Source organism: Oryx dammah, unplaced genomic scaffold (genome assembly GCF_014754425.2).
Source record: "Oryx dammah isolate SB20612 unplaced genomic scaffold, SCBI_Odam_1.1 HiC_scaffold_3, whole genome shotgun sequence".
Lineage (NCBI taxonomy): Eukaryota > Metazoa > Chordata > Mammalia > Artiodactyla > Bovidae > Oryx > Oryx dammah.
In genome coordinates, this window is record NW_024070187.1 from 58730023 (window position 1) to 58742234 (window position 12212).

At 40.5% G+C, this 12212-nt stretch overlaps 1 protein-coding gene across 1 annotated transcript in view; it reads left to right on the forward strand.

The window, feature by feature from the left end:
- The first annotated feature begins 3196 nt into the window (after positions 1 to 3196).
- RHOH (ras homolog family member H) overlaps positions 3197 to 12212 on the forward strand; it is a 42186-nt gene continuing 33170 nt past the window's right edge. Inside the window, exon 1 of the mRNA XM_040238054.1 lies at positions 3197 to 3793. The gene's annotated coding sequence lies outside the window, so the exon portion shown is untranslated. The remainder of the gene's footprint in view (positions 3794 to 12212) is intronic.

Here is a 12212-nt window from a genome sequence, read left to right on the forward strand (position 1 = left end):
GTTTCTTGCTGTCAGGAGCAAGAGGCTGCACAAAGCCTGACTCTATGAGAACATCTAAAACTACAATTGCCTACACAGAGAGAGCAAGGCCATCAGAAGAGGCAGTGGGGGGTGGGGGAGGCGGGAAGCCAGGGAGCCGAGAAGGAAAGGAACATCTTACAGCCAACTGGCAGTACTTTTCCCAGCACCAGCCAGAGTGGGTGGGAGCTCTTGGGCCTTCAGACACACCCTGACTACCCTGCCCTGGAATATGTATGTTCTTTTGTGAAGAAAATGCACAAGGCCCAACGCCCTGAAATTACAAACCACAATGTGGTGCCTTTTGCTTTGTTTCCCAAAGGGTAAAGTCTTGCCTTCTCATGGAGGTGACGCAGGGCTATCCTTTAGGCAGCTGTCCTTGCTCAGGGACACTCCTCTGCTTTTTCAAGGGGCTCTGGAGCACTGAGAAAACCACTGGATCTCTTCCTGGAAGTACTACCAATTTTCAGCTCTTTGCTGCCTTCAATTTTTTAGACACTCAGATGAGAAAACAGTTTTATCCTGCATTTGCAGAAGCATTTTTGAAATCTGTTTTCATCTCTGCATTAAATTGGCATATCGAAGCAGGACCTTCTCTGATGTGCCCCTGGGATTGCTTTTAGTCAAGTTGTTCATGAGATGAAATCGGCCTATTTTACACTGAGGAAAAATGTGAGGAGCCATCTCTCGAGCTTGTGGCTGGCTGGGTTTAGTCTAAGGGTGGTGTTTCACTTCGGTCATGATGTCCTTCTACGAGAATGCAGGTGCCAAGTGTCTCCTAGCACCGTCTCAGCACCGAAGAGCCAGGAGGCCCTCCTCATCCTGAGCAATGTGCTCAGCTTTTTGTGTGGTAGTGTTTACTGCTTCACACCAGTTGCTTAAATGCTTAGAACTACATGGTATTTTCATTTTCCCATTCAACCTTACCCCTGCTTTAGCTTAATTTTCGTCTTCATTTCTTTTGGCTTCATCTTTCTTGTTTTTAATTTGCTTTATTTTGCTAAGGTATATGTATTTTTATATTGCTGCCCTAAGTCTTTTGATAACCCAGTTCAGTTCAGTTCAGTCGCTCAGTCGTGTCCAACTCTTTGCGACCCCGGGAATCGCAGCATGCCAGGCCTCCCTGTCCATCACTAACTCCTGGAGTTCACCCAAACTAGAGGTAAATAAAGTGTCCACCAGCCATATGTTCTGCTTACCTAGTAACATTATGATGGTGATCTGACTTTTCTGGGAAATTTTTCTAAAAGGAAGTATGTGCTTATCAGAGGGCTCAAAGATCTCACCTCCCAGACTGAGTTCTTATTGTACCTTAAAAATTGATGCCTGGTTTCAGGGGTTAATGAGTCTCCTATGGACTCAGTAGTTGTATGAGCATCTCTGAGAATGCTCATTTTTTACCACTTAGTCCTGTCATCATTACACACCAGATACATCAATCCTCTTTTACTTCCTTGAACATGCCAAGCATTTTCCCACCTCAGGGCCTTTACACATATTATTGCCTCTGCTTGAAATGTCTTTCCTTCTACTCCCCTTAGTAGAGTACTAAGTACTAGAAAGTAGTACTACTCCCTACTTTCCTTTTACTCCTCTTTTTCAGCAATAGAGAGGTAACTTTACATTATAATAATGGGGGGAGTTTATATTGATGCCCAAGCCCCAAATCAGACAAATCAAACTGGAGTCTCTGGGGATGGGGCCTAGGTACTGATATACATATGTATTTTTTTGCCCATTGGTACCACATTAGAGTTCTTAGTTCCCAAACCAGGGATTGAACCCATGCCCCCTTGCAGTGGGAGTGCCAAGGCCTAACCACTGAAGTGCCAGGGAATTCCCTAGGTACTGGTATTTTTCAAAAGCTTCTCAGTCAGGGTTGAGATTCACAACTTCAAGTCTCACTTTGATTGTCAGATACACAAAGAGGCCCTCCTTGACCACCACCCCTGGGATGTGCATCTTGTCTTGCTCTCTAGTTCACCTTCTTTTCTGATTCCTTTGCAATAGTTATTACAATCTGTAATGATTGCATCTGTATGGATGTTTCTGTCTCCTCTGACTAGGATGTAGGTGCTGAGAGCACAGGGAATATGTCTGTCTCAGCCTTTGTGTTTCTCTTCAGTTTACGGTATCAGGCATGTAACAGAATTCCGCGTCTGCAACACTGAGGGCGTGAGGGTGGCCCTCAGATGATGCATGCAGATCTGAGTGGCTCTCTGAAAGTCAGTCGAGGCTCCCTGGAATATTACAAAAGAATCCATGTTAACATTCAGTAGCTATCCTAACTGGCTAAAAGGTTGTACACACTTTGCTTTCAACTGACTCTGGTGTCCCAGGATTTTTCGAATGAGATTTTTTTTTTTCTTTTGTCCATGCCTTGCGGCATGTGGGATCTTAGTTCCCTAACCAGTGACTGAACCTGTGTCCCTGCAGTGGAAATGCAGAGTCCTAACCACTGGACTGCCCGGGAAGTCCTGGAGTGAAATTTATAAATAGATCCTGACTCACAGCATTTCCTCTATGCCCCTGTCTTTCCCCTTCACTTGACTTTGACCATTATGAGTGAGAGATTCCATCTTGGTGTACCCTCCCCTCCCCTAGCACTGGACTTTGCACACAGTAGGGGCTCTATAAATGCTTGTTAACTTGAGTGGAGTTGATTTTATCCTTTTGGCATGTAGGCATTTTGACCAAGACTTCACCCTGGGAGGCAGCGTTTATGATTAGTTAGGGATTTGAGGTGGGTGTAGAGGGCAGACTGTGACCACATCATGAAAGTTAAATGTATTGCTACAGGCAACTCAGTCATAATCTAAGTATGTGCAGATGGTCTCTACACCTGGACTGCACTGGAGGACAGACGTGTAAATTTGGGTTTGGAGGCAAGTAATGAAACTCCGAGGAGTCTGAAAACAACTCTTAGTCACGTATCTCATAACACAGGTGTGGGTCCATCTAAGGGTAAATGTGTGGCAGGGCTGTCTGAGCTCTTGCTAAGGCTGAGTCTGTCCTTTCCAGATTGCTGTTTGGTAGTTATTAATAAAACAAAGTGAATCACCTACCTACCGCTTTCCCTCCATAGTCAGTATGTTCACCAAGTTGACGTGAAGATCTAAGGTGCTTTTTCCTAAGCTTCAATGAACCGAGACCAGTCTGCGGAGTGGCCCTGTGGCCTTTTTTTTTTCCCCCCTTGGTTTGTTTCACTTCCTTAAGGAATCATCTTGGTTTTTCACTTTTCCTTTCCACAATTTTAAGTAGGTGGTTTGCTGGTGGGAAATTGGGGGAGAGGGGGAGGGAAATGGTCCCTCCAGAAGTGAGAAATTCAACACAAATCTGCCATGCAGCAAAGGTCTTATTCTGTCTCTCATCTGGGGAAGTTTTCATATTGTCATGGAGGAAAACACACGTGCACACACACATACACACATCACTAACCCACACAAATGAAACCCTCTCTTCGGAGAAGCCAGCTACAGGAAATTGACTTATGCACAGGAACTTGCTAATCTCTTTTGTCACATTCAGATCGTTCCTGCTGCCTCAGTCACCGCTCACACCAAACCCAATCATCCTGGGTTTGATTCTCTACCAGCCCAGCTCTAAAATTTTTAGGTCTTCCAATGCGAGAATGTTATACTCTTGGGGAGGAAGGAAAGATAAATCCTAGAAGGAAATTGGGCTGCTTTTGTTTTTACTTACCTGCGCTGAACAAATTTGACTTCCGGAGTCAGTCATTTTGGTGTCAAGAAATTTCTTCGGCATTCTACAACAGGTAAGACTTTGACTTCTTTAAAACTATTTCTTCACTGTCAAAAGAAATCTTTCTGATTTATTTAGCTTTTAGTATAGATTCAACATAGTGATTACTCTGTTCAACCTGTTGTGAAGTATAGAATCGTGTTACTCCGGCAAAGGGATTTAGTCAGATATCCAGCTACTCCCCATGCCTGCCCAAGTCTAACAGGATGCATTTAGTTTCTGAAACATTAAACGTTATAATAGTTGGCTTTTTGGTTTTCCAGATAGTCTCCTAGAGAATTCATATGCTTATAATTGGCTATGATTGAGCTCAAATATTTTGGTAGTTTAAATATCATCCTGTTTGATGAAGTAAATCCAAAGATCCTCTAAACTGTGCAAATATGAGTTTAAAAATTTTCTAATTCAGAAAGAAACAGAACCAAAATCTGAATGATATAGAGTCATATCTGAAATTCCTAACTTGTTGGTTTCACCTATTCTCAATGCTAAAGTCCCTTTTTAAAAGTGATATTTGATGTGTAAGTACATATTTTTAAATGAAATCAAATTTAGTTTTTTGAAGTGGTCTGATTTGGAGATATGCTGTGAGGTACCACTTGGTAGCCTGGGTTGTAACTAAATAAAGTTAGAGAAATCACTGGTTTGGGTTTCTTTACTAAATTAAAGCTAATATTGAAATATTCAAGAAAGCAGCAAGTAGTTGATTATCACTTGTTGATTCTAAACGGGTGTTGTGAAGGATGTAAGAGAAATGTAAAAAATTCTCTATTTTGAAGGATCTAGTAGATGTGATAAGAACTAAAATCCAGGAAGCAGTGCAAGATGGGAATTAAGGAATAGATGGAATGACCATAGGCTGTAAGAGTTATAGGAGTTCTGAGAATGAGATTTGAGGGAAAGCTCGAGTAGTCTGAAAGACGCAGGACTTGGAAAGATGAGAGATTTGAGTAGATGGAAAGGGGGTTAATTCACACTGGAAAAATTGTGTGGGCAAAAGCACAAAGGTGAGACTGACTAGAAGATGACCATTCCACTTAAGGAAATTGACCTGAGAAAAGATGAAAGCTTGTTTTACACTTTGGTAGGAAATAAGGTTGAAAAATTAAGGTGTAGATGGGTTATGGAAGACCTAGAGAGGCAAGGCTGCTGAGGAGAAGAGTACTCCATTCAATGGCTGTCTGGTATTCTTAGGCCTTTGGGCACTTCTTTCTCAGCACTCATAGCTCTAACAATTCCATGTGCGAGGTTGCCTCGGGATCCTTGCTTCTTCATGCTCTGGGCTTCCTCGTGTATCTCCCACATCTGTGATTCTCCACTTGCCTTCCCTCTACTGTTTTCCCCTTGTACATTGTTAATGCAGAGAAAGATTTGTGTAGCTTACGGTACCTATCCGACCTCCATTTTTGGTTACTACCTACTAAGGAGACCCTTCAATCATTTAGTAATTGAAGTAGACTTTCTCTTGGGCAGACAAGCTGATTGACTAATTATAAGCAAGTCTCCATTCTTCAACAGACCCCAAATCTCATGAACTATCTGTTACTTCCTTTGTGTGTCTGAATGATAAGTTGTGGATATGCTGCTGTTCTTTCGCTAAGGATTCCGAATACTTTTTTCCCCTGGACTATGATATATCTGCATCCACATAATAACAAAAGCACCTTCCAGAATACAAACCCAGACTTTGGAGCCAGATTGCCTTATGTCGAATCCTGGTGCTGTTGCTTCTCACCTATGAGAACCTCGGACACATAAGTTAACTTCTTTAATCCTCATAAAAAAAAAAAAAAGTAAAGTAGCTCTAACAATAAATTAAAATATCTACTTCAGAGGTTGGTTGTAGGGATAAAAGAGATAAAAACATCTAAAGCATTTAGCCTTAGTGCCTGGGATAAAATAAACTCTCAGTAAGTGTAGCTATTACAATTCTTATCAAGAATGGGGACACTAGAATGAAGATGACATGGTCCCTGGCTTAGGAACAACGTACCTGTAAAGTTACTTTTTTAATGCCAGTATTCCTTTCAAAGGGAAGTGGGAGTGATAGGTAGAAGCTGAGATTTAACATTTTTTTTTTTAGTACCAGGAACAGACAAGGCACAGGGTTAGATGTGTTATAATGGTAATGTACAGGAGAAAACGGAAACAAGATTAGAAATAGATGTTTTAAGCCTTTCCCTAGCAAATTCTCAGACTTATAAGACAACTCTCTGAGTGACTGCTGTACTATTTGTGGACATCTATGGTTGTGCTCACTGAATGCTTTGGGTGGAATTATAGAGTACTTGGAATTAGAGATAAATGAATAACTTGCTTGGGCTGTTTAAGTGAAATTATGTATTTTATGATATATTTTAATTTTAGTGCTGAGAAGGCACTGCTAAAAATCCATTTCTATTTAGGAATCTGGACCATTTTGACAATGAATGCCCATAGTGCTTATTTAAATTCTGGATGCTTGGATCTGGACACAAGCCAAGATTAAAGAGCATCCTGCTTTCCCATTCTGCTCTCCAGATCAGAGATTCTTTTGGCTTTAGAAAACACCCTTTAAAAATGCGTATATGGCCAGTATACTCATTATGCAGGAGATTCTCAACTGCACATGTAGATTACTTTGGTTTTATCATAATATTATTTTTTTTTAAATAGAGCTCCACTATATTCTCAGGGTGGAAAATCTGGGGGCTTTGTGTATGTAAAGGGAGGACACAAGTTTGGAGGGATACCAAAGTAGAACATGCTACAAAGCAGCCTCACAGTATCGTATGCTGGTCTGGGCAGTGCGGAGTGGGGGTCAGAGATGGAAAGGATGAACAGAGGGACGTGGAAGGTGCCAGAATTAAGGCTCCTCCTCTGAGGCTTTTCAGTCATTTGACTCCAACTGCTGCTTGAATGCCTTAAGCAACTTCTTGGTGCTTCGTGTAGAAAGTCATCATGCTGTTCCCAGATTTGGATCATTGTTCAGAAACGGTTTGATTTGCCTGGTTCTGGCCTGGGATCATAGTTCCTCAAGTTGGCTGGACATCAAAACCCTTTGAGAAGATTTTCAAAAACAGCAGTTCTCTTGTATCACACCCCAGTCCTGGAGTGGGGTCCAGGATTCTGTATGATAAAAATACACATTCTTTTCCCCACTCAAGTGACTTAGAGACAATTCTGTAGGTGAGCATTTGGGAGCCATTGATCCAAAACTCTCCTACCAGAGCCCCAGCACTGAGATGGTAAGTTGAGTAAGTGCTGAAAAGAGGTAAAACCATCTTCCCTCAAGTGCTAGTAACGTGCGTGTGTGTTAGTTGTTTAGTCATGTCCGACTCTTTGTGACGCCATAGACTATATAGCCTGCCATGCTCTTCTGCCCGTGGAATTCTCCAGGCAAGAATACTAGAGTGGATAACCATTCTCTTCTTCAGAGGATCTTCCTGACCCAGGTATTGGACCCAGGGATTGTACCCAGGTCTCCTGCATTGCAGGCAGATTCTTTACCATCCAAGCCACCAGGGAAGCCCTTGTTAATATCACACAAAAGCATTTTCCTTTGTTTTGAATTTATTTCTTAGAATTTCTGGAAGTGGGATGATTTGGTCAAGTATGTATGTTTAGAGTTTTTGCTAACCATATTTACATGTTAACTTGCAAATGTAGGGTGCTACTTGAAAAATCCTGAAGTGTTATAGACATGTAGAGGCTATTCAGTGTCACTCACGGAAAGCCCAAAGACAGGAATTTGCTTTCACATGCTGCTGCTGCTGCTAAGTTGCTTCAGTCGTATCTGATTCTGTGCAACCCCATAGACAGCAGCCCACCAGGCTCCCCTGTCCCTGGGATTCTCCAGGCAAGAACATTGGAGTGGGTTGCCATTTCCTTTTCCAATGCGGCTTTCACATGAGATAGTGCCAAATCACTCTCCCACTTCTCTCTTCCAGTAAAACACAATACTAATGAATTACTTTGGAAAAAATTTCAAAGCATTACGGAATGCTCGATTGCTTCTTTGAGCATAAGTTGAAGTCTTCTAATCACTACATTAGTTTCCTGTAAAACTGAAGTCAGCAGTGACCTCTTCCCCATTTCATAGAAAAGAAAACCAACAAAGACAGTGGTTAGGTAACATCAATATGGTTCTCATAATATGTGCCATGAGAACTACATATATTCATCCATTCAGTCACTGTTGGAGTAAATGAATGATTGAGTGCTTTTTAACAGGTGACCCATGGAAAAACACCAGTGAAATGAATGGATGAAGAGAGTATTACCCAAACTGGGGGAGAGTGGGCAGAATGAATTTACTCACATAGGCCTCCTGTTCTTTTCTCTCTTTTTTTTGGATTATGTTTTATTCATTATGCATTATCATAATTTGCTAACTTAAAAGCATGGCTATTGCTTGTGGCACAGATGGAATCAGGTGAATTTTCAATGGCTTCCATGAAAAAAAAAAAGATGTGCTTTTGCTAAATATCTAGTGAGATAATAGTCAGGAATATGTGGAAGCCTGTACTTGCTTACAAGAACTGATTGTGTTATTCCAGAAAATTTACAAACCAGTTGTTAAACAGTCACTATTAAAAATTAAATTCTATAAATCCCAGATCAATAAATTATATTAAAAATAAATGTAATACTCAAAAAACTTATTACTCCTGATTGTTTACAATATTTTTCTGTCATCAGTGCTTTTGAAGTTATCATCTCCAATTTATCTGTGTGATAGAAATATTATAATGATGTGATATATATATATCAATATATCATATAATGATGCTATGAAACATCTGTATTCAGTGATATCATGTTCATAACTTGAAACTGGACCCGATAGGGGTATTTATACCACAAAATTGGCGAATGCTATAAATCAAACTCTCCACCCTTTTTTCTTTTCCTTTCAGAAAAATCTATTAAATAAACATTCACCAGCATATTGCTTAGGTTGTATAAAATACAAGCCTGGCAACTTGGCAATATGTGGCAAGAGCTATCCAAATGCTCATACACTTTGATCCATTAATTCTACCTCTGGGAATTTATTCTAAATAAACAATTCAAAGAAGGAAAAAAGTAACATGCATGAACTGTATTATTCATTATGTATTGTTATTATGACACTGTATTGTTATTATGACAGAATGATCCAAAAATAGCCTAAATAATAACCAAAAGTGATCTGGCAGCACTAATATCTGTGCAATATTTTATAGTCTTAAAGGTCATCATTAACAGTAGTTATGAAAATATATTTGATATGGTGTTAAATTAGAAAATCAGGATTACAGTTTTCATGTCACATTCTGGTTTTGTTATGAATGAGGATGAAATGTGAACTTTAAAAAAATAAAGCATTTGTGTTAGAATGGTGAGATACTAGAATTTTGTTTTTAGTTCATGTATTGTAGGAGTGGTGCGTGCCTTAAAAATGTGAAAAAAGACTGTAAATAAGCAGTTTTAAGTAGTCTTAATTCATTGGAAAAGACTCTGATGCTGGGAAGGATTGGGGGGAGGAGGAGAAGAGGACGACAGAGGTTGAGATGGCTGGATGGCATCACTGACTCGATGGATGTGAGTCTGAGTGAACTCCGGGAGTTGGAGATGGACAGGGAGGCCTGGCGTGCTGCGATTCATGGGGTCTCAAAGAGTCAAACACGACTGAGCAACTGAGCTGAACTGAACTGAATATTTAAGGGCAAGGCTAAGAGGAGTTTTGTGGGCCAGATGGGGCTTGCTTTTGACATGCAAATATGTACTATGAACCCCAGGTGAGGTATTGTAAATGGTGTTAGGATCCAGGCAGTCTGAAGTGGTGGATGCTAAGGAGGTTTCCTTAGGGCAGCCCTGGAAGAAAGAAGCCACTGGCTGCCTGTGGAGATTGAGGAAGAGCCCAGAGAAAAGCTACTGTCAAAGGCAAGAGAGAGGGAAGAAGATTTCTTAGCAAAAGACAAAGAGATGCTGATCTCAGAGGCAAGTCAGATGAATATGAAAGTAGTTCCATTTAGATCTCAAAACAATAGGGCTCAAGTCAGGAAGAAAATGATTCTTGTAAATCATGGGTTCTCTAATCTCAGCTGGATGGATGGGGGATGTATTAACAAAAGCAGCTTTTACCTCCATGGATTATGATCCAATTGGTCTGGAGGTTGGCAGGAAGATTTTTAACTAGTCCTCTGGCCTCATAAAGATTCTGAAACAAATGGTCTGCAGATAATACTTTGGGAAATGCTAATAGATTAAAGGTGATAGTTTGGGTTGGCTTGGAGAATGTGCGTGCCTGTGTGTGTGTGTGTGTGTGTGTTTGGGAGCAAGCCTACTAATACCTTGAGGCTTAGGATCAAAAAGAGGTGTGACAACAGAGAGAGCCCCAAAGGGACAAGCTATTGTGTTGAATCTATAGAAACAAACTAAAAACAGGAGACCACACTCGTGATACTCCCTAAAGGGGAATGTAGATTATGCCATAAAATTCCCTTCTACGGGCATTTGGACCAACTGAAAGTAGCTTTGAACAGGGGAACTACAAGAAGGAAGCACAGAGAAAAATGGTCAAATGGAGAGTTGAAGACCCATGAATATTCTATTTCAAATTATTGGGAAGTGATCATCAAGCATAAACCTGGAGGAGAATACACATTGCTGTGTTTAGAAAATGTTTGAGCTGTAGTGTATAATAATATCACATTAAAGAAGTAAAGAAAGCCTGATGTTTGATGAAATGTATTTTATATAGAAAACTATAGCCCTCAAAGTAATAACATCAGACATGTGCCATAATAACAATGTATGTATCACAAAATAAACATATTGAAGTAAATGACATCGCAGTAGCAGAAGCCATTGGTACTGAGATTATTGATTTCACCTGCCTTTAAAACTTTAGTGACAGTAATAAGCTCTCAAATCATCTTTAATATTTTTGGTTTTTTTCTACTTTATGCTGAAAATTCTTCAATTAAAAAAAATATTTCACATTCCCTATCATTGGGGCACTAGTCTCTCAGGATGTTCATAAATTCCTTTGAGAATCTGATGAGAACCAAAGACCATATCCCTGAGAGAAAAGCCCATGTATAGAAACTACATATTTGTCATACACTTTTGGGAGATTTAGGGATATCCTCTAGAGTGCATCCCTGGTGGCTCAGATGGTAAAGAATCTGCTTGCAATGGAGGAGAGCCAGGTTTGATCCCTGGGTCAGGAAGATCTCCTGTAGAAGGGAATGGCAACCCACCCTAGTATTCTTGTCTGGAGAATTCCATGGACAGAGGAGCCTAGCAGGCTACAGTCCATGGGGTTGCAAAGAGTTGGACATGACTGAGCAACTAACATTCAGAGTGCATCTATGGAAGATCAGTAGTCCAGATGGCTTATATTAAGAAATCCTGCCTCAGAGACTGTCAACACAACAGAGGAGGCCTTGAAGAAGTTGCGAAAGTCCTGGTCATTGCTGACATTGGACTTAGCTGCTAGAGAGAAAAATTGATAGTAAAAAGAGGACAAGAGGGCAGGTACACGTGTAGTTTTATAGCACTGGATCCTTAAGCTGGGTAAACATGTGGGGCTAGAGCTGATTCTTGTCAGAGTATATACGACCAATGTTCTAAGTCCTTAATTCTTAATTCTCCTATGTGAGGCCAAGATCAGTAGCCATTCAGGAAAATAGTCTCTAAGATCCTACTTTAATGTCTTACTGACTGTCATGTGGTACCTACTTGGCACAAGAAATATAGGCAGGTTGTAAATACTGATCTAGCCAACTCCAGAGTGTAGCGAGTGGTGCTCAGTGAGTACTGGATACCCAGCTAGGCTACTTTTAGCGGCGAAAGGCATTATTAGCTTGTGTGTAATGTGATCACTTCAGAGTGTGAAATGTTGGTTTTCCTATCTGAAGCTGAACATCTGTTAGGGCCCTGATTTTGGAGATAGTACTTTTCCTGTGTAGCCTCTAGACCACAGAAGCCCAGTTGGCCATCTTCCATTAATGGGTACCTGACGTGCAATTTGGGGAAGTAGGTGTTTTCGGTTGAAAGTTCATGCCTTTGTTAATGTACTGTCCACTTGGACGGTGATAGGGACTTAGGCAGGGCATGGAGATTTACCCCAAATTCATCTCTTTAAACTGGTCAACTCTGTTGAAAGTGATAAAACCGTACAATCATGTCATGTTAAGAGATTGGGGAGATAGAGTATAGGGAGGGGAATTGCACCGTCTTCAACCCTCCGGAGAAAAACTATGTACAACTGGCTTAACACATTGTGAAATTAGTGAAATTGTGATATTGAATCAGGCTTCTCTTGGTTTGGCATAATGTAAGGATTATACATCTTTCTTTGAGGTAGAATAGGAAAATCTGTAACAAATACCAATATATATTTAAGTAATTAGTGTACTTCACCTTCTACAACCATTTTAATTATTGTAAACCCATGACTA